At 43.4% G+C, this 22,781-nt stretch overlaps 1 long non-coding RNA gene and 1 pseudogene across 1 annotated transcript in view; both read right to left on the bottom strand.

Annotated features, from left to right (window-relative positions):
• Positions 1 to 4,687: 4,687 nt before the first annotated feature.
• LOC115898344 overlaps positions 4,688 to 22,781 on the bottom strand; it is a 32,267-nt gene continuing 14,173 nt past the window's right edge. The window contains exons 2-3 of the long non-coding RNA XR_004058060.1: positions 12,318 to 12,448; positions 4,688 to 5,328 (exon numbers count right to left, since the gene is read on the bottom strand). This is a non-coding gene — a long non-coding RNA (uncharacterized LOC115898344). The remainder of the gene's footprint in view (positions 5,329 to 12,317; positions 12,449 to 22,781) is intronic.
• LOC115898538 lies at positions 18,392 to 18,471 on the bottom strand (annotated as a pseudogene).

Raw genomic sequence — 22,781 nt, 5'->3', positions numbered from 1 at the left:
CATACATATACACCCGTGAAACCATGACCACAGTCAAGATAATGAAAATAGGCCAGGCACAGTGGTGCATGGGAATCACTTGAACCTGGTAGGTGGATATTGCAGTGAACTGAGATCATGCCACCGCACTCCAGCCTGGACGATAGGGTGAGACTCTGTCTCAAGAAAAAGAAAAGAAAAGAAAGATAATGAAAATAAATATCAGCCCCCAAAAGTTTCCTTGTGTCCTCCTATGATCCCTTCTTCCCAGAAACTTCCCCCAAACTATCTCCCCCAACCTCCCATTGTCCTTTATCTGTTTTCTGTAATTATGGATTGGTTTATATTTTCTAGAATTTTATAGGAATACAATCGTACAATATTTATTCTTTTATTTCCAGTTAAAATAGCTTTTATTCAAAAGTTCATACTCTTTTCTTGTCTGGTTTATTTCACTTGGTCTAATTATTTTAAGATCTGTCCACATTACTGCATGTACTTTAAGCGGAAGAGTCATACGCTATTTGAATTATCTCTCAATAAAGCTGTTACTAAAAACAAACCACAATGAGATACCACTGCACACCCATTCACATGACAAAAATTTAAAAAAACAGACAAAAGCAAGTGTCAGTGAGGAGAGGGAGAAATTGGAACTCTCATACCCTGCTGGTGAGTGGATTGTATGATGATGCAGCCACTTTGGAAAACAGTCTGGCAGTTCCTCAAACATTTAAACATAGAGGTACCCTTTGACCCCAAAATTTCACTCCTAAGTATATATACCCAAAAGAAATGAGAATATGTGTCTACACAAAAGCCAGTATATGAATGTTCATAGCAGCATTATTTATTATTTATTATTATACATTTTTTAGGTGGAGTCTTGCTGTGTTGCCAGGCTGGAGTTCAGTGGTGTTATCTCCGCTCACTACAACCTCCACCTCCTGGGTTCAAGTGATTCCCCTGCCCCAGCCTCCCAAGTAGCTGGGACTACAGGCGCCCGCCACCACACCTGGCTAATTTTTTATATTTTAGTAGAGATGGTGTTTCACCATGCTGGCCAGGATGGTCTCCATCTCTCGACCTCGTGATGCACCCATCTCAGCCTACCAAAGTGCTGGGATTACAGGCGTGAGCCACTGCGCCTGGCCTATTATTATTATTTTTTGAGACAGAGTCTCACTCTGTCACCCAGGCTGGAGTGCAGTGGCGCAATCTCTGCTCACTGCAACCTCTGCCTCCGGGTTCAAGCAATTCTCCTGCCTCAGCCTCTGGAGTAGCTAGGATAACATGCCCACCAGCATGCCCAGCTAATTTTTGTATTCTTTTTTAATTAGAGATGGGGTTTTACCATGTTGGCCAGGCTGTCACAAACTTCTGCCCTCAAAGGATCTTCCCACCTTGGCCTCCCAAAGTGCTGGGATTACAGGTGTAAGTAATACAAATATTCTCAAATTGATTGTGATGATGGTTGCACAACCCCGTACATACACTAAAAACTATAAAATTATATTTTTAAATGGCTAATTTTTACATGTGTGAGTTATATCTCAATAAAGCTGTTACTGAAAAAATGTTCACTTACTGAGGTTATTCCATTATATGAATATACTTCGGTTTGTCTAGCCATTCACTTATTGATAGTCATTGGATTGGTTCCTGCTTTTGGCTACTAAAAATAAAGCTGCAGACCAGTGAGGTGCTCACATCTGTAATCCCAGCACTTTGGGAGGCCAATGTGGGAAGATGGCTTGAGGCCAGAAATTCGAGACCAGCCTGGGCAATATAGCAAGACCCCATCTCTTCAAAAAATTAAAAAATTAGCCCAGCATGGTGGCTTGCACCTGTAATCCCAGCTACACAGGAGGCTGAGGTGGGAAGATCGCTTAAGCCCAGGAGTTTGAGGCTGCAGTGAGCTATGATCATGCCATTGTACTCCAACCTAAGCAACAGAGCAAGACTCTATCTCTAAAAAAATAAAATTCAGGCTGGGTGCGGTGGCTCACACCTGTAATCCCAGCACTTTGGGAGGCTGAGGCGGGCGGATCACGAGGTCAGGAGATCGAGACCATCCTGGTTAACACGGTGAAACCCCGTCTCTACTAAAACTTACAAAAAATTAGCTGGGCATAGTGGTGGGCACCTGTAGTCCCAGTTACTTGGGAAGCCGAGGCAGGAGAATGGCATGAACCTAGGAGGCGGAGCTTGCAGTGAGCTGAGATCATGCCACTGCACTCCAGCCTAGGCGACAGAGTGAGACTCCGTCTCAAAAATAAAATAAAATAAAATAAAATAAAATACAATTAAAAAATAAAGCTTCAAGCCAGGTGTGGTGGCACCTGCCTGTAATCCCAGTTACTTGAAAGGTTGAGGCAGGAAGATCACTAGAGTCCTGGAGTTTGAGTCCAGCCTGGGCAACAATACAAGACCCTATCTCTTAAAAAAATCGCTGCTATGATTTTTTATTTGTCACTCATGCCTCAGTAAAGCTGAGGAAAAAACAATAAAGCTACTATGAACATTTGTGTACAGGTCTTTGTATGAACATGTGCTTTTTATTGGGTACATACACAGAGGTAGAAAGGCTAGATCGTATGGTAAGTATGTTTAACTTTTTAAGAAACAGATCAGCTGTTTCCCAAAGTGGTTTTATCATTATACATTCCCATCAACAGTGTATGAGAGTTCTAGTTCCTCCACACTCTTATTAACACATGGTATGATCAGTCTTTTTAATTAGACGTCTAATAGGTATGCAGTAGTTTCTGATTGTGATTTTAATTTATATTTCCTTAATGTGTAATAATGTTGAACATCTTTTCATGTGATTTGCCATCCATTTTTTTTTTTTTTTGAGACGGAGTCTCGCTCTGTCGCTCAGGCTGGAGTGCAGTGGCCGGATCTCAGCTCACTGCAAGCTCCGCCTCCCGGGTTCCCACCATTCTCCTGCCTCAGCCTCCCGAGTAGCTGGGACTACAGGCGCCGCCACCTCGCCCAGCTAGTTTTTTGTATTTTTTTAGTAGAGACGGGGTTTCACCGTGTTAGCCAGGATGGTCTCGATCTCCTGACCTCGTGATCCGCCCGTCTCGGCCTCCCAAAGTGCTGGGATTACAGGCTTGAGCCACCGCGCCCGGCCACGCCATCCATTTTTTTAAATGAAATATCTGTTTAGATCTGTCACCTACTTTTTGAAAAAAATTGAATTGTTTGCTCTTATTTGATTTCCAAAGTTCTTTATATATTCTGGATACAAGTCCTTTATCAGATACGGGCTTTGCGGATATTTTCTCCCAGTCAGTGGCTGGTCTTTTCATTCTTCTCATAGTGTCTTTTCAGGAAAAGTAGTTTTTAATTTTGATGAAGTCCAGTTTATCACATTTATTTTCTATTGACTATGCTTTTAGTGTAGTATCCAAGACATATTATCTAATTCAAGGTCACAAAGATTTTACTTCTATGTTTTCTAGAGGTTTTGTAGTTTTAGATTTGACACTTAGGTGCATGATCGATTTTGGCTTAATTTTTATAACATGGTATGAGGTATGAATTGAAGTTCTTTTTTTGCACATAGCTATCCAATTGTTCTAGCCCAACTCACTGAAGCTATTCATTAGAAATTATCCTTTCTAATTGCCTTAGGGTATTTGTAAAAATCAATTGTGTATGTGTGTGTATGTGTGTCTGAACTTTCTATTCTGTTCCATTGATCTGTCTATCATGATGTTAATAGCACCTCATCTTGATGACTATTATTTTATATGAAGCCTTGAAATCAGATGGTGTTAGCCCTCCAACTTTGTTATTCTCTTTCAAATATGTTTTGGCTAATCTAGATCCTTTGCATTTTCATGGGAGTTTTTAGACAGCCTGTCAGTTTCTATAATTTTTTTTTTTTTCCTGTAAAGCTGAGACAGAAACCCAGGCCTCTGAGGTCAGTCGGCCTAGGTTCAAGTTTCATCTTTACCTCTTCATAACTGTCTGACTTTGGCCAAGTTACCTAACTTCTCTGCAATTCCATTTCTCATTCATAAAGCTGAAATAATAATATTATCACTCTCATGGGGCTGTGAAAGGGCTTAGATGAAGTAATGCAGATAAGGCTGACAGACTGAAAATACAAACAGACAATGGCCAGATCATATATGACAATAGAACTCTGGCCCACAACCTCTGCAGCAACCCGTCCAGGAAGCCAAACCACAGCCTCTGCAGCATTCAGCCCAGAACAGTCAGAACTTGACCAAGTCAGTAAGTGCAGCTGTCCTAACTTCTGCCCCCACTTCCAACTCAGGACCAAGCACAGAAAGCCAAATACGGTCCCCAATCCAATCACACTGGATGCTCCATTTCTAGTCAGTCTACCTCTAGCTTTCCCATGCCAACAAGTTCCAAGCAAGGCATAGCTGAAGACTTCCATGTTTCACTATAAAACTGCACAGCCCTGCCTGCCTGAGTCTCTGACAAATGAGAGTAATGGTGGCTGAGTCCCTGGCTAAAGCAAGCTCTAAATAAACAGCTTCTGTTTCTTCTCACTTGGGTGGTTTTTGTTTATTTCCACAGTGCTTAACACTGTGCTTTCAGAGTTAGTGATTGCCCAATACATTTTATATAGATCAGTAGAATTGTTTTGTCAAATGAAACTTTAAACAGAATTCCAATAGATAAAACAAATAAAAGTGGCATTTCAATCATTTATTTTATCTAAGTCAGTCAATAATAAAGGTAGGACTTTTGCAGTGATCTCAATAACATTAAATGAACATGATGGCTGATACTTGCAACCCCAAGATTTTTTAAAATCCTGATTCACATCATAGGGAGTTGCAAATGCCAAATTTCTGTTTTCTTTTAAACAGGTCACTTTGCAATTAAATATTTGTGGAACCTCTGAAGCACCTCTTGAAAACTCTAGGGCTCTCAGAAACATGGAGTAAAAACTTACCCTGATGTGAGGTTAGGGTACAGGGTCTTGATTTCAGTCCTAGTGATGCTGCCAATCTGCTGGGTAACCTTAGGCATGACCCTTGACCTCTGAGATTTGTTTCTCCCTTGTACATGGAAAGAGCTGAACTAAAGAACTTCTCAAAATTTAGTGTGCATGGATAACCACACGTATATACTGGAGGAGGGGGTGTGCCCATTTAAAATGTAGATTTCTGACGCACCCAATGGCTTCTGAGTCAGGGCCCTGGAATATGCATTTTAACAAGCACAGCTGATTCTGGTGCTGGTGACAACTGGGCATAATTTGAGCAGCACAGGAGCAAATGGTCTTTTAGGTCCCTGCTGGTTCTGATGTGTGTGATTCAGGTGGGATTGTTGAAGAGAAGTCACTGGGCTGCAACACTGGGAGAGGAAAAGTGAAGGAGAAAACCATTAAACAGTGGGGAAAAGGGTTTTTGTTTGTTTGTTTGTTTGTTTTTAAGCCTATTGTGTCAATATTCTACTTTATTTCTTTTTTCTTTTCTTTTCTTTTCTTTTCTTTTTTTTTTTTTTGAGATGGAGTCTCACTCTGTCTCTCAGGCTGGAGTGCAGTGGTGCGATCTTTGCTCACTGCAACCTCCGCCTCCCGGGTTCAAGCGATTCTCCTGCCTCAGCCTCCCAAGTAAGTGAGATTACAGGTGTCCACCACCACTCCTGGTCAAGTTTTGTATTTTTAGTAGAGACAGGGTTTCCCCATGTTGGCCAGGCTGGTCTTGAACTCCCGATGTCTAGTGATGGGCCCACCTGGACCTCCCAAAGTGCTGGGATTACAGGTGTGAGCTACCACTCCCAGCCAACATTCCACTTTTGAAAGCCCCCATGACCCTGGTCCAGAAGGACTTGGATTCCTGGCCCTGATCTTCAAGCCCTTTGTAGAGGCAATTCACATTTTATTTTCTGTGAGACCATAGGAAGAAAAAAAAAAGCACCCTCAAATTTCCCAACACCATGCCCTAAATTTCAAAGCGCCAGAGATGAAACGCAACTTGCGAAATGCCTCCCTGCTCTTCTGTTCCACGGTTTCTCCATAGCTTGACTTAGGGCAAGAGGGGACAGAGGAGGGTTTGGCCAGTCCGGGATCTAGCCCTCGAAGCCAGATTAAACCCAGGCTACAGCTCATGCACTCCGATTCCTCTCGAGTCTGCGACTGGGTCCCAGCTCAGTGTGGCCATATCGCCCTCTTGGGGTAGGGAGCGGGACTCCGCCTGGCGAGGGGAACAGACTCCAGGGGCTGACTGTAGCAAAGAAGCTCTTCTTGGATCCCAGGCAGGTGCGAGGAGGGAAAAAAGGTATTACCAGACAGACGCTCTTCATTATGACTTTTTCTATTTTTTCCTCTCCCTTTCTGCTTCTCAAACCCAGTTCTCCCACTTATCCTTGCCCACTATTAAAAACTGTTTTGTCATGAGAAAACCTGCAGTTTACAAGGTGTTTTCACAAACTTCGTCTCATGTGAGACACTCTCACTGCCTTTTCTCACTTCTCTTCCTCTTCCAGAATGAGAAGAAAAAAACTGGAAAAAACAAAAAACAAACAAAAAAAACTGAAAAAAATTTACAAATGCCTTTCTTGTATGTTGCATAAGGGTAGGCTCACCCACCCTTGGTTTAGGTTCCAGGACCAGTTATCTTGGCGCTGAGATCATAACCTTCACCCCTGTAAAGACCCCTTAGCTTTGTGGTCACAAATAGAGTCTTGAACTTGCCAGGGCTTGGTCACAAGAAGAGGAAGCAAAGCATATGACCAAAGTGGCACAAGGCCGCTAAACAATTGTTTTTTGTTTCATCAACATTTTTTTTTTTAAGAGGCAGGGGTCTCAGTGTGTTGCCCAGGCTGGACTTGAACTCCTGGACTCAAGCAATCCTCCCACCTCGGCCTCCCAAGTAGCTGGGATTACAGGTACACACTGGTGTACCTAGTGTACACTAGTGTAACTAGTCTGGCTAATTAACTTTTAATTTAATTTAATTTTGAGATGGAGTCTCCCTGTCGCCCAGGCAGTGGCTCCATCTCGGTTCACTACAACCTCCGCCTCCCGGGTTCAAGCGATTCTCTTGCCTCAGCCTACCAAATAGGTGAGACTACAGGCGAGTGCCACTACGCCCAGCTAATTTTTGTATTTTTAGTAGAGATGGGGTTTCACCGTGCTAGCCAGGATGGTTTTGATCTCCTGACCTCATGATCTACCAGCCTCAGCCTCCCAAAGTGCTGGGATTACAGGCATGAGCCACCGCGCCAGGCCTATTTTTTTGAGATAGAGTCTCACTCTGTCACCCAGGCTGGAGTGCAGTGGTACTGATCTTGGCTCACTACACCCACTGCCTCCAGGGTTTAAGCGTTTCTCTTGCCTCAGCCTCCCGAATAGCTGGGATTACAGGCATGTACCACCACACCCAGCTAGTTAATTAACTTTAAAAAATAATAATCAAATTATGGGCCAGGTGTGGTGGCTCATGCCTGTAGTCCCAGCACTTTGGGAGGCCGAGGCAAGTGGATCACTTGAGGTCAGGAGTCCCAGACCAGCCCGGCCAACATGGTGAAACCCCATCTCCACTGACAACACAAGAAGTTACCTGGGCATGGTGGCATGCACCTGTAGTCCCAGCTACTCAAGAGGCTGAGGCAGGAGAATCGCTTAAACCCAGGAGGCAGAGGTTGCACCGGGCAGAGATGTGCCACTGCACTCCAGACTGAGTGACAGAGCAAGACTCCATCTCAAAAAAAAAAAAAAAAATGTTTTTAATCAAACTGTAACAAAATAGAAAAATGTGCAAATCATAAATGTACCATTCAAATAATTTTCACAGAGTACATTTGTGTAACTAAGCCTCCAGATCAAAAAAGAGAACATTACCAGCATTCCCTAATGCCCCCGTTCATGTTCCTTCCAGTCACAAATCACCCCCACCGTAACTCCTATTATGATTTTTAACATCATAGATTAATTTTCTCTGCTTTTGAATTTCATATAGAAGGAATCACACAATATGTACTCACATATATACCTTTTGCTGAACACTGTGAATTAATCTATGTTGTTGTACACCATTCTTTCCTATTGTGCTAGTATGCCATTGTAGAAATATACCACAAGGTAGCCATTTTATACATGGTAGACATTTCGGGTACTTATAGTTTAGGGCTATGACAAGAGTGCTTCTTTTTTTTTTTTTTTTTTTTTTTTTTTTTTTTGAGACGGAGTCTCGCTGTGTTGCCCAGGCTGGAGTGCAGTGGCCGGATCTCAGCTCACTACAAGCTCCGCCCCCCGGGTTTATGCCATTCTCCTGCCTCAGCCTCCCAAGTAGCTGGGACTACAGGCGCCCGCCACCTCGCCCGGCTAGTTTTTTTGTATTTTTTAGTACAGACGGGGTTTCACCGTATTAGCCAGGATGGTCTCGATCTCCTGACCTCGTGATCCGCCCGTCTCGGCCTCCCAAAGTGCTGGGATTACAGGCTTGAGCCACCACGCCCGGCCAAGAGTGCTTCTTTGAACATTCTTGTATTCATGAAAAAACAGCATTTTCTAGAGTGATCAAAGGGATTAATGGGACATTTATGTACCTAGAAACATGATTTATATATATAGATATAAGAAAACAACAGGCATTATGAATCCTATTTATTTATGGAACTTCCATGTTTATTGCAGCACTATTGACAATAGCCAAGATATAAAATCAACCTACAAGTGTCTATAATCAAACGAACGGGTAAAGAAAATGTGGTGTATATACACAATGTAGTATTATTCAGCCATAAGTAAAGAAAATCTTGTCATTTTCAATCATGTGGACGAACCTGGAGTACATTGTGTTAATTGAAATAAGCAGACACAGAAAAACAAATACCTCATAATCTCACTCATATGTGGAATCTAAACAAGCTGACCTCATTGAATCAGAGAGCAGAATGGTGGTTACCAGAGGCTGGGGTTTTACGGGGAGAAGGTTTGGGGAGATGTCTGTCAAAGCACACCTAATTACAGTTAGATAGGAGGAATAAGCTCAAGAGATCTGTCACACAGCATGATGACCGTAGTTAATGATGATATATTCCATCTTTGAAGAATGTTAAGTGCTCTCACTACAAAAACGACAAGTCTGTGAGGTAAAGTACTTAATTGGCTAGGATTAAGCATTCAACAATGTATATATACTACAAAACATCATGTTGTAAATGATAAATGCATAAAATTTTATCTGACAATTTAAAAATTAAATAAATTATATATCGATATCTATATCTATCTACCTATATATATCTATCTACACATATATATAGTGTGTGTGTGTATATATATATCTTTTTTTTTTTCCCTTGAGTCAGGGTCTCACTCTGCCACCCAGGTTGGAGTGCAGTGGTGAAATTATGGCTCACTGAAGTCTCTACCTCCTGTGCTCAAGTGATCCTCCCACCTCAGCCTCCCAGCTAGGTGGAACTAGAGGTGTGCACCATCATGCCTGGCTGTTTGGAGGTGTGTGTAGAGACAGGGTCTCACTATGTTGTACTGGCTGGGTCTTGAATTCCTGGGCTCAAGCACTCCCCTCGCCTCGGCCTCCCAAAGTGCTGGGATTAGAGGTGTGAGCCACTATGCCTGGCCGAAAAAACTAAATAAAATTTTAGAACACGTTATGAAAAGACAGCAGTAGGCTGGGCACGGTTGGCTCACGCCTGTAATCCCAGCACTTTGGGAGGCCGAGGTGGGTGGATCACCTGAGATCAGGAGTTCGAGACCAGCCTGGCCAACATGGGGAAACCCTGTCTCTACTAAAAGGACAAAAATTAGCCGGGCGTAGTGGCACATGCCTGTTATCCCAGCTACTCGGGAGGCTGAGGCAGGAGAATCACTTGAACCCCGCAGGCGGAGGTTGCAGTGAGCCGAGATCACGCGCCATTGCTCTCTAGCCTGGGCAACAGAGTGAGTCTCAGGAAAAAAAAAAAAAAAAGGAAGAAAGGATAGCCATATTCCAAATACTGAGTCTGTGTCTTTGTCATAACCTTAGCTGAAATTATCAAAAATATATAGTTCTTGTGGTGTTTTTGTTGTTCCACTACTTAGTCCTAAGCATACAAACTCTGATGATTACCAGCATGTTTAACACACAGCACACAACACGGAAGCCACTGAAGTACTTTAGGACTTTGACTTTAACCTCGTGCACCTGGAGTTTCTAGTGCTGATGGTGACGGTGTGGAAGACACTGCAGAGGCAGGAAGTGGTAACAGTTCCATTTCTGGCCACTCTGAATACAGAATAAAGTTTGCATCCAAAATCACTGAAGAAATGTTTCAAACCACAAGCTTCCGCAGGCCAGGCACAGTGGCTCACACCTGTAATCTCAGCATTTTGGGAGGCTGAGGTGGGAGGATGGCTCAAGCACAGGAGTTTGAGACCAGCCTGGGCAACATAGTGAGACCCCATCACTACAAAACAAACAAAACAAAACAAAAACAAAAGCTTCCACAGTCTCTGAGAATTTTCTAGAATGACTAAGGACTTGGTTATAGTTAGGTAACTAAGAATAAATACTGTAGACTGTGAACTGCACCCATTAAAATAAAGGAAGACATCATATATGAAAGTGAGAAATAGGCCAGGTGCAGTGGCTAACACCTGAAATCCCAACACTATGGGAAGCCAAGGCAGGAGGATCACTTGAGACCAGGAGTTCAAGATCAGCCTAGGTAACATTGTAAAACCCTGTCTCTCATGCATCACTTACAAAACTTATAAGTAAACCACAAATGGCCTGTCCACTTATATTTTCTTCATGCCTCTTACATTTCAGAGTTCTTAATCTTCCATAGAAAAGTGTATATGAATGATGTCCTCCCAAACTTTTCCTGTCTTTCCTTAAATGTAAATTCTCAAGGCTACAGCTTCCATATCTTCCCAGTATCATTTTTCGGAACGAATCTTTTTTTTTTTTTTTTTCCCGAGACGAAGTCTTGCTCTGTTGCCCAGGCTGGAGTGTAGTGGTGCAATCTCCACTCACTGCAACCTCCATCTCCCAGGTTGAAGCAATTATTCTGCTTCAGTCTCCTGAGTAGTGGAATTACAGGTGCGCACCACCATGCCCAGCTAATTTTTGTGTTTTTAATAGAGATTTTCACCATGTTGGTCAGACTGGTCTCGAACTGGCTTGTCTCAAACTCCTGACCTCATGATCTGCCCACCTTAGCCTCCCGAAGTGCTGGGATTACAGGTGTGAGCCACCGTGCCCGGCCTGGAATGAATCTTTTATGCCCTGCTCTGGCAAAAGGTCTTGCGTGAAATGAGAAGACGTAACTGGGTGTTTGGATTCTGTCTCCTGTCTCTTCATATTCCAGGGCTCTTTCCTTTGCTCCAGGCAGGTGATCACGTCTGGCTTAGATACAGCAAAACCCAGGGAGGCCAGGTTTCTGTAGTTCTCTAACATCACATCCCTATACAAATTCTGCTGTGCAGGGTCCAGGCATCCCCACTCCTCTGGAGAGAATACAGTCACATCCCTGAATGTCAACAGACTCACTTGCCAGCTTCTAGGGTGTCCTGGTGTTCTCCCTATGGATCTCTGAGTACCTGCAGATCACAGGTCTGCCGAACACAGCCCATTCTGGTGTTAGTTTTTGGGAAATATATGCACACCTTTCTGTTGGCTTCATAACTAGGAGTGAAATTGCTGGGTCATAGGATTGCTTTCACTGATACTGCCAGCTTTCCAAAGTGGTGTATTAATTTACACTCCCATCAGCAATATATAAGAGTTTCATGTTCTTTACAACAATTGGTATGTTATTTTTCATTTAGTTATCCTGGTATGGGGGTAATGGTATTTATTGCCTTGTTCTTTTAAGTTACATTTCCTTAATGACTAAAGCACATTTTCAGGAACTTATCAGCCATTTGGTTTGGATATCTTTTGTCAAGTGCCTATTTAAGGCTTTTAGGCAAACAATTTAAAGTCTGAATTTATCCACCATGAATGTGATAAGAGCATTGTTAAGAATTCAATTTAATCCCAAACAAGCAAGTTCTATTCAGGAGTGACATTGAGAGATAATCCTTACACCTGTATGGTATTTGCGTGATCTCACTTGGCTAATACAGCAAGTACTCTGGAAAGCAGAAGGCTGAGGTTGTTTTACCTGGAAGGAAGCTGTCTTGGAGGGGTTGTGACATGCTCAAAATAAGTGGCAGAACCAAGATTCTCAAGGTTTTGCAACTTCCTGACCAAATACTCATTTCACCATAGTAGTTCTTAACTCCATTTAATTCCTTTATAATAAATATTTTATATCATCCCCTTTACTACAATGAAATTAAATGTATACTTTCAAAAGAAAATCAAGCCAAACACGGTGATGCCCACCTGTACTCCCAGATACTCAGGAGGCTGAGGCAAGAGGATCTGCTCAAGTCCCTGGAGTCTGAGGCTGTAATATGCTATACTCATACCGGTGAATAGCCACTGCCCTCCAGCCTGGGCAACAGAGTGAGACCCTATTTCAAAAAAAAAGAAAAAGATAATCAATATATTGCCTCTATTTATAAAGGAGAAATAAAAGCGTAGTACTTTATAATAAATAATTACTGGCCTGGCACAGTAACTCATGCCTGTAATCCCAAAACTTTGGGAGGCCAAGGTGGGAAGATCGCTTGAACCCAGGAGTTCAAGAACAGCCTGAGCAACACAGGGAGATCCTCTCTACGAAAATTAAAAAAAATAATAGCCAGGTGTGGTGGAACATGCCTGTGGTCCCAGTGACTTGGGAGGCTGAAGCGGGAGGATCATTCAGGATTGCTTGGGCCTGGGAGGTGGAGCCTGCATTGAGCTGTGATCACACTACTGCACTCCAGCCTGGGCAACAGAGAGAGACTCTGTCTCAAAATAAAATAATAATTACAATGATTACAAATAGAATAATTAATAACTAAATAATTATAAGGAAAATAATAAATTCTGGGCACAGCTGTATTAGAACATGTAATGGAACGATAGATAATTTCCTCTAAAACAGACTGTCTCTGGTGTCCCTGACATAATTTTCCACATTGGTGAACAGCTCTAAGTAAAACTGTGAACAAAACAAAGTACAATAATCTTTTATATGGTAGTTGTATTCCAGGGAAATTAACTGTTAATTTTTGACATGTTTTTTAAATCATTATCTGAGTTTTAGGCTCAGATAATTATGGACAGTTTTTCACCTACATGAATATCTGAGGATACATTTGAAAGCTGGACAAGTCTTTATTTTACAGGATTGTCACATTCATTGCAGAACAACATAGCAGCCCTGGCCCCATGCCTCCCAAATGGCGGTAGGGTCCTGCAATCATTGTGACAACCCACAACTCCTTGGGGTGGTACTTCTCCTACTGACAACACTACACTACAGGCACTGTCCAGCAAATGTCCAGCCTGAAATATGCAATGTAACCAAAAAGCCAAGGTTTGGCTGAGAAAGACCTGGGTTTGGCACTCAGTCATTCACTCTCAGTGAGACCCCGAGTAAGCCACTTCACATCTCTGAGCCTTGGTGTCCCAACTATGAGGCTGGCCTCTGCATTTTGTAGCAGCGGCAGCATTTACTATGTCTCACTGCACCTGCTGCAAGCTGCTTGGAGCAAGTCTCTGTCCTTCCCACTCCATCGCTTAGCTGCTCGATCAACCACCCAGCCCTGCCCCACGTTGGCAGTGATTTGCAAAGTTGACCAGTTAGTTACTCACGCACATAGTGCTTTTGATCTTCCCACTCCCTATTGATAAATATGTTCAGCAGTAACATGGTAGATATTAGTGTGAACTATCACCATTAGGAAAAAGGTGTTAAGCCGGGCGCGGTGGCTCAAGCCTGTAATCCCAGCACTTTGGGAGGCCGAGACGGGCGGATCACAAGGTCAGGAGATCAAGACCATCCTGGCTAACATGGTGAAACCCCGTCTCTACTAAAGAATACAAAAAACTAGCCAGGCGAGGTGGCGGCCGCCTGTAGTCCCAGCTACTCAGGAGGCTGAGGCAGGAGAATGGCGTGAACCCAGGAGGCGGAGCTTGCAGTGAGCTGAGATCCGGCCACTGCACTCCAGCCCGGGTGACAGAGCGAGACTCCGTCTCTAAAAAAAAAAAAAAAAAAAAAAAAAAGGAAAAAGGTGTTAAAATGAATATCTATTAGCTCAGTAGAAAATACTCCTTAAGGCTTTAGCTGTTGAAAAAATATACCGTTTGACACTTTCTCAAGTCCAAATGCAGTATCTCATCAATCATAACCAAAATCTTGGTAAATATAACACCTTCCCATTGGGATTCCAACTGCAGGCCTTGCTAGCACATGCCTTCTTGAAATGTGTGATAATTAACTGCTTGAAAAAATAGAAATCAAATTAGTGACTGATGTCACAGTGGATTCAAAAGTATGACTACAGCTTAAATTCAAAGGCACAGGGCTATAGGGTATAGAATATGAACATATCATTGTTAAAGTACAGTTTTTTAAAAAAGTTGATAACATGAACGTATACAAATATCAAATTAACATGCATCAAACATTTTATTCAACTCAATTAATAAAGGAACCAATAAGATGTTACAACAAATTTGAATGAGAATTTTACCTACAGAGGTTTATATTCTCCACTGGGCAAGGCGTGTTTGTTTGTTTGTGTTTTGAGACAAGCTCTCGCTCTGTCACCCAGGCTAGAGTGCAGTGGCATGATCTCGGCTCACTGCAGCTCAACCTCCCAAGTTGAAGCAATCCTCCTGCCTCAGTGTCTTGAGTAGCTGGAATTACAAACATGCGCCACCATGCCGGGCTAATTTTTTTGTATTTCTTTTAGACATGGGGTTTCACCATGTTGCTCAGGCTGATCTCAAACTCCTGAGCTCAAGCGATCTGCCTGCCTCGGCCTCCCAAAGTGCCGGGATTATAGGCATGAACCACTGCGCCCGGCTGGACAAAGTATTTTTAAAGTTCTATGAACAGGAATCATTTGCATTACTATGGACAAGAAGCATTTGTATCGCTACCAATTTCTACAACTTAACTTCTACCCTAAAGGCTGTAAAACAATCTGGCCTCCTATTGCTGCTGTAGAGGATTACCCATAAACTCCACAGCTTAAAGCCACACATATTTATCTTACAATTCAGTTGGAGTATCTGACAGTTGGAGGACAGAAGCCCTAAATGGGTTTACTTGGCTGAAATCAAGGTGTTGGTGGGGCTGTGTTCCTTCCAGAGGCTCTAGGGGAAACCCGTTTCTTCACTTTTTCTACTTTTTTTTTTTTTTTTTTTTTTTTTTGAGAGGGAGTCTCTCTCTGTCACCCAGGCTGGAGTGCAGACTACACCCTACAATCCACTGAAAGGACACCCAATAATCTCTTTTGTCCTTTTCCTAGTCTTTAACAGTTTTTCCTGGCAATGTCAAGGCTCATAGCAAGGGCGATTTTGCAAAACACAAGATCACACAGCCCTGGGCCCATGGTCCCTGTGAACAACCAACCACCTGAGCAGGGGAACAGTTGCCCCTTTCACCAGGACATGGTCACTTTGTTCCTACCCAGCCAACTTGGCTTGTTTCCCTTGGCCTCTGCAAGGGTTAGAGTTTTTCACCCCTAGTTACTGATTAATCACATTATATTCCCTTCCCTGCATCCTGGAGAAATGAAAACAGAGCAGAAACATTTAGTCTACAAACTGGGAAAGAGTTAGAAGGAGACAACGATGGAAAAGAGACATACAAGTATTAATAGGACACGGACAAAGCCAGACCTTATCCACTTCATAATTTTGTGTAGATCTGACGTTGTTCCAGGGCTGGGGCAGCAAGTAGAGGCAACAGAGAGTGGGGTAGAGATGTCTCTCCACACTGACCTCTTTCCCGAACCCATTTGGCTCTTGTGGAATAAGGGGGAGCCAGGACATCCCCTATAACAAATCCAAGATGGCTTCACCCTATTAACTGTGTGGACATGGTGAAACAGAAGTAACTAGCCACTCTTGATTAAGCCAACAATTTTCAAACTACTCCTGCTCAAAGCTCCATTTAACACTGACTTTTCCCGCTGGTTAGTTACTCATCTCCTCCTTGCTGAGCAAATCCTCCTAAACAAATGGCAATTAACTAAGACATAATGAGGAGCTGCCTGATGGAGGCCAGAACATAGTTTCAGTCAAAGCCAGAGTAATTCATTCCTTCCCTGAACAAACACCAACTGAGCCTCTGCTGAGTGCTAGCCACTAGACTGACTCCGTGGGAAATAAAAAGAAGCCCACAGTCCTGCCTTCAAGGAGCTCCCAGTCCAGTGGGTGGAGAGGTAAGGGTGAATTTGCATGTCCAAAAGCAAAGAGAGGGAAGAAGAGAATTTCAGAATGTTGGGAGAGCAGGAGAGAAAGCACGAAGATGTAGACACAAAGGGCTGTGTTCTTGGCTGGGAACTTCAGGTAGAAAGAAGTGGCTGGAGCTAAGAGTGAATGGGAGGCGAGACTGCAGAAGGAGAGGAGGGCCAGGCTAATGTAAGCATGCCTTGAAACTGGGGTTCAACGAGTCCTTCATTTGCTAGGTGTTTGTTGAGTACTTCCTATGCACCCAATACTGAGTCAAGCCCTGCTAACATCAATACAACTGAATACGAAATGGCTCTACCCTCAATAAATCACAATCTAGTGAAGAGAAAGAGCTATGAAATACTCTCAGTAGAGCAAGTTAAGTGAAAAAATAGATGTGCTTAAGTGCTAAGCAAACTCTGCCCACAGGAATAGGGAGAGGAAGGCAGGCCCCTTGGGAGGTTTTGCAAAGGAGCCATATAATTAGTAACATGCCTCTTGGCATGTTAGAAGTAGAAGACAAGAGGAATTAGGGGATGACAACTCATGATCTACTCCAAGGGTCTATGTTTATAGATACTCTAAAGGCACAAAACTCATCATGTCCAGCTCAGTTGGGTAGTTGATGGCTCAGTACCCACTGCATCAAGACAATCTGAGGGCAGATTTCTTTTTTTTTTTCTTTTTCTTTTTCTTTTTTATTTTTTTTTTGAGATGGAGTTTCACTCTTGTTACCCAGGCTGGAGTACAATGGCACTATCTCGGCTCACTGCAATTTCCACCTCCTGGGTTCAAGTGATTCTCCTGCTTCAGCTTCCTGAGTTAGCTGGGATTACAGGCATGCGCCACCACACCCAGCTAATTTTGTATTTTTAGTAGAGACAGGGTTTCTCCGTGGTGGTTAGGATGGTCTCCAATTCCCCACCTCAGGTGATCTGCCTGCCTTGGCCTCTCAAAGTGCTGGGATTACAGGTGCGAGCCATTGTGCCTGACCTGAGGGCAGATTTCCGTCCTGCACACATTCCTTTCTTCCCTTCTGCTACATGTACTTCCTCCTGCATTACATGCATTGGGCTGGTTTCTCCCTGCCCTGAAGTTCTGCAGTGAAGCCCAGGATCTGGTTTCTCCCGACTTTTGACCTTGGACTCACTGTCTGGCTGCAGTGTCCTTTAAACTGCTGATTCTATGAAAGGCCTTTGGGTCACATCCACTGCTGCTACCAGTTATTCAGTAACTAACTCACAAGCTCTGAGATTCCCAATCAGGCGAGAAGGAAGAGCTTGCAGGGGCTCCGCATTCGCTCCGCTTGGCTAACTTGGAGTTGTGAAGAAACTTTCTCCTTCTAGAGGTGAATTCCAGCTTTTATAGTCAGAGGAGCCAAAGTTCTGAGCCTGCAGCGCCATTCCCATCCTCCCCTAGTGCTTGCCAAGGCCACAGTCTTCTTCCTCCTCCCCAGCACTGCACCAAAGCCTCTGCTGTTTCATGCTAGTCTGCTTTGTCGGCATCATTTTTTGACCCTCCCAGCCTCATACTTTGGGGCAAGAAAAATCATAGAACAATTTCTGTTTTCCTGACCTATTGAGAAATTCTGAAATCGTTTGTGCCACTCATGTAGTCAGAGAGACCCCAAACAGGATCCATTCTGCTGGATTCCTCATGGGACAATTTGGAATACAAAAGATCCCAGCAGGCATCAATCACCTGCCATTTCAGCTAAGGAAGGAAGAGTGAGCCTCTCTTTCATAGCATTCTGCTTCCTGGCTCTGGATTTGACCTGTGTGCAAACTTCCAGGGCGGCTTGAGCATAACGATGCTATCAATCAGCTCAGATGCCCTAGGAAGTGGCCTTATACAGAAATGGTAGCCTTGTGGTATGGCACAAATGTAGGCTGGCTACCTGTCTACACCTGCTCACCAGTCTGGCCAAGCCCTGAGACTGGCTGGGCCCATCCACAGCACTGAGGCCTATGGGGTCAACTATAGCTGTGTGCATGCCCATACAGGTAAGTATCATTTATGCTATGGGGTGGGACTCGCTGCGTCCCCCTTCTCCAATAACCTGCCAGTTCCAATCCATGTGTACCTTCCTCTTTTTCTTCATGCTGGCATTTTTCTCCCCCCGCTTTTTTTGAATTTCAATTAGCAATAATCGTGCCTTGGATAAACCTCATTGGCTACAATACTGCCACTGTGCAAAGCTCTGGCCATTTTTTTTTCTTTTTTTTTTTTTTCTGCAGGAATCTATCCATGGGCCAAACCACAAAAGTTTTGAGTCTTGAGCCAATTCATCAACCAGGGCCAGCACAATGAACCCAGATACAAACACATCCAGGCTTCTGGTTTTGGTGAATGTCAATGCCAGACACACTCTATTGGGGAAGGGGTTTGTCCCCACGTGAGACCCCCTGACAGCTGGCCATGGAACTTGGGAAGCCATTGCCATTTTTATCACCCATTTGTCACAATAATACTGAGACTCACCTGTTTCAAGATCCGAGGGTGGTGCCCTAGAACCTCAAGTGGTGGCATCCTCCTCAGCCACCTGCTGGCATCACTTACAGGCCATTTCCATCCTCGCAGTCACACCTCACTTTCTGACCCTGGCCTTCATCCAGTCCAGCCCAGGCCACTGGCCAAACACATGTGTTTTTAGGGTAAATAATTGCTTATGAGTGACCATCTTCCATCAGCCTCATGCCAACTGCTGCTCGTATTTACACACACTGTCCAGCACTGGGTAAAGCACTGAGTAGGCTCTTTATACGGGGTATCTATTTTCATTATCACTGTGCTATGTGGTGCTTCCTAAATACACAGTTTTTGAGTTCAGAACCATCTATCTTTCAATTGTCAGTGTGGCATTCCAACTGTAATGTAACATCTTGCCATGGCCTCAAATTCAACATAATTATTTGTTTTTGTTTTGAGAATCTTGCTTTGTCACCCAGGCTGGAGTGCAATGGCGCAGTCTCGGCTCACTACAACCTCCGCCTCCCAGGTTCAAGCAATTCTCGTGCCTCAGCCTTCTGAGTAGCTACAGATGTGCATCACCACCATGCCCAGATAATTTTTGTGTTTTTAGTAGAGATGGGGTTTCACCACATTGGGCTGGCTGGTCTCAAACTCCTGGTCTCAAGTGGTCCTCCAACTTTAGCCTCCCAAAGCACTGGGATTACAGGCATGAGCCACCGCACCTGGACCAAATTCAACATAATTAAAAGTGAATTCATTCCCTCCAAATCAGGTTTTTCCTTCCATCTCCTCTATTTCTGTTACCAATTTCTCAGTCCCTGGAATTTAAAAACCTGAAAGTCTTCCCCCTAAATCCTGTCTAACAATTCTCTCTCATATTTAATCAGTTTTCTGATACTTTAGAATAGATTCTTTTTGAATACGTCCCTAACCCAATAGTTCTCAACCCTGGTTGTCCATTAGAATTGTTAGAGGAGCCATTTTAAAATAAATATGTGGGTCATGCCTGGGGCCACCTCCCTCAGACAGCTGTGTGGGTTATTCACTGCACTAGGGTGAGGGGGTTGTTCCAGCTCATGCTCTGCTTGCTGTGCCTTTGGCCCTGGCATGTAGCTACCTCCGATTGGAGAAAAAGAAGCCTTTTTGAACTCATACAAAGGCACTGTAAGGGCTAACAAAGTGGCCAGTTCCCTGAAATTCTGATTCAGCAGATGTAGTCATTTATATTTTAAATAGTGCAGTGAGATATATAAACTTTACTCTTAAGTAGTGATGTTCCTTTCTCCCTCTTTTTGTGATATTATTGTCACACATATTACTTCTTTGTATCATAAATCCAACAGTGCAATGTTATAATTATTACTTTTATATTTTTATTTTAAAAAGTTTTTTTAATTGAGACGAGGTCTCACTATTTTCCCCAGGCTCATCTCAAACACCTGGCTCATCTTGACCTCCCAAAGTGCTGGGATTACAGGTGTGAGCCACTGTACCTGGCTATAACTATTACTTTGAAAGAACCTGAGAGAAGACCATGTACATATTTATAGAGTTAGTTATATTAATCTTCTTATTTATCCTTTGTGTTCCTCTTGATTTCTTCCTATGGATTTCAGTTCCCATCTGCTGTTATTTCCTCACTCCAATATAGCTTTGCTCCCACCTGCCTCCTTTGTGCTGTTATTGTCAAGTATACTACATTTGTACATGTCATAGGCCTAAAAATATAATTCCATACATATTATTTTACGCAGCTGCTTTTTATGTGTACTCTAACTCGAAAACCATAAAATTCACCCCTCAATGATTATTGGTGACTAATGATGAGCATCTTTTTGTGTGCTTTTTGGCCATTTTTATCTCTTCTTTGGAGAAATGTTTATTTAGATCATTTGCCCATTTTTAAATTGGATTGTCTTCTTATTGTTGAGTTGTAGGGGTTATTATTTTTTTTAATCTGTCTTTGGTTTTTGTTTTTTTTGTTTTTCCTTGTTGAGACAGAATCTTACTCTGTTGCCCAGGTTAGAGTACACCTAACCTGTGTACTCTGTGTAACAGTGGCGCCATCTTGGCTCACTGCGGCCTCCACATCCCAGGTTCAAGAGATCCTCCCACCTCAGCCTCCTGAGTAGCTGGGACCACAAGTGTGCACCACCATGCCCACGTAATTTTTCTCTTTTTTTTGTTTTTTCTTTTTCTTTTTTTGGAGAGCTGGGGTTTCACCATGTTGCCCAGGCTGGTCTTGAGCTCCTGACCTCCTGGCTACCTTGACCTCCCAAAGTCCTGGTATTACAGGCATGAGGCACCATGCCTGACCTAGGAGTTACTTTTTGTATTTTCTTGATATAAGTCATCTATCAGATAAGTGATTTGGAAATGTTTTCTCTGATTCTGTGGGTTGTCCTTTCACTTTCTTTTTTTTTTTTTTTTTTTTTTTGAGACGGAGTCTCGCTCTGTCGCCCAGGCTGGAGTGCAGTGGCGGGATCTCAGCTCACTGCAAGCTTCACCTCCCAGGTTTACTCCATTCTCCTGCCTCAGCCTCACGAGTAGCTGGGACTACAGGTGCCCGCCACCTCGCCCGGCTAGTTTTTTATATTTTTTTGTAGAGACGGGGTTTCACCGTGTTAGCCAGGATGGTCTCAATCTCCTGACCTCGTGATCCACCCGTCTCGGCCTCCCAAAGTGCTGGGATTACAGGCTTGAGCCACCTCCCCCAGCCATCACTTTCTTAATGGTGTCCCTTACAGCACAATTTTTTTTAAAAATGGAGTCTCACTCTACCCCGCAGGCTGGAGTGCAGTGGTGAGATCTCGGCTCACTGCAGCCTCTGCAGCCGAGGTTCAAGTATTCTTCTGCCTCAGCCTCCAGAGTAGCTGGGATTACAGGGGCTTGCCACCGCACCCAGCTAATTTTTGTATTTTTAGTAGAGATGGGGTTTCACCATCTTGGCCAGGCTGGTCTTGAACTCTTAACCTCATGATCTACCCACCTCAGTCTCCCAAAGTGCTGGGATTACAGGCATGAGCTAGTGCGCCCAGACTACAAAATTTTTTAAATAAAAAATAAGGTTTTAATTTTGATAAATTCCAATTTATCTGTTTTTTCTTTAGTTGCTTTTGCTTCTGGTGTCATGTTTAAGAAACCATTGCCTAATCCAAGGTCACGAAGATTTACCTATATGGTTTTCTTATGAAAGTTTTATTTTATAATTTTAGTTCTGTTTTTTTTTTTTTTTTTTTTTTTTTTTTTTTTTTTTGAGACAGAGTTTTACTCTTGTTGCCCAGGCTGGTGTACAATGGCTCAATCTCGGCTCACCGCAACCTCCACCTCCTGGCTTCAAGCAATTCTCCTGCCTCAGCCTCTCGAGTAGCTGGGATTACAGACATGCACCACCACGCCCGCCTAATTTTGTATTTTTAATAGAGTCGGTGTTTCTTCATGTTGATCAGGCTGGTCTCAAACTCCCGACCTCAGGTGATCCACCCGCCTCGGCCTCCCAAAGTGCTGGGATTACAGGCATGAGCCACTGCGCCTGGCCAATTTTAGTTCTTACACTTAGGTATTGGAAACCATGTTGAGTTAATTTCTGTGTGTGATGTAAGATATGGGTCCAACTCCCTTCCTTTATATGCAGATACCCGGTTGTCTCAGCATCACTTTTCAAAAGACGATTCTTCCTTTGCTGAACGGGCTTGACCGTTGTACTTATTTCCTAGGGCCACTGTAGCAGATGACCACAGACTGGGTGCCTTAAAACAACAGAACTTTTTTACACGTCACAGTTCAAGAGGACAGAAGTCCAAAATCAAGATGTCATCAGGGTTGGTTCTTCTGGAGGCCCCGAAAGGTAAACCATCCTACCCCTCTCTAATGCTTCTCGTAGCTGCTGGCAACCCTGGGCATTCATTGGCTTGTAGATGCAGGACTCCAATCTCTGCCTTCGTCATATGGCATTCTCCCTGTGTCTCTCTCTGTGTGTCCTTTCTCCTAGGACACCTGTCATATTGGAGTCAGGACCCATCCTGATCTCAGGACCTC

The sequence above is a fragment of the Rhinopithecus roxellana genome, chromosome 6, assembly GCF_007565055.1.
Source record: "Rhinopithecus roxellana isolate Shanxi Qingling chromosome 6, ASM756505v1, whole genome shotgun sequence".
Classification (NCBI taxonomy): Eukaryota; Metazoa; Chordata; class Mammalia; order Primates; family Cercopithecidae; genus Rhinopithecus; species Rhinopithecus roxellana.
This window is presented reverse-complemented; position numbering and strand designations above follow the sequence as displayed.